Raw genomic sequence first — 506 nt, forward strand, 5'->3', positions numbered from 1 at the left:
TATGTGTGTGTGTGTGTGTGTGTGTGTGTGTGTGTGTGTATGTATACTTTTTCTCAAAAAATAGTTTGTATTTACATATTTTAACAGATTGAAGTTTTATTTTATTAGATTGTTGTACTATATGTAAGGTATAATCAACGGCTTGCCGTGCATTAAAATATTTTAAATGCAGGACATGGAGGCCAAGAACCACCCTCCGCGAACACACACATACAATTATCAATGCTTCCCCGCGATTTTTATTAATAAAATAGCTTAGGTACTAGATCATTACATTATATTCTGAGCCTGGTCTCATGAAAATGCGTATAAATAGAATGCCAAATAAAAACGAAAACTTGTGTTATTGATACGCAAAAATGGACTTTGGCGTTTATATGCTACGCACGTGTTTGGCGTGCTTCTCAAAAAATAGTTTGTATTTACATATTTTAACAGATTGAAGTTTTATTTTATTAGATTGTTGTACTATATGTAAGGTATAATCAACGGCTTGCCGTGCATTA

This window comes from Sinocyclocheilus grahami, unplaced genomic scaffold (assembly GCF_001515645.1).
Source record: "Sinocyclocheilus grahami isolate Dianchi unplaced genomic scaffold, SAMN03320097.WGS_v1.1 scaffold312.1, whole genome shotgun sequence".
Classification (NCBI taxonomy): domain Eukaryota; kingdom Metazoa; phylum Chordata; class Actinopteri; order Cypriniformes; family Cyprinidae; genus Sinocyclocheilus; species Sinocyclocheilus grahami.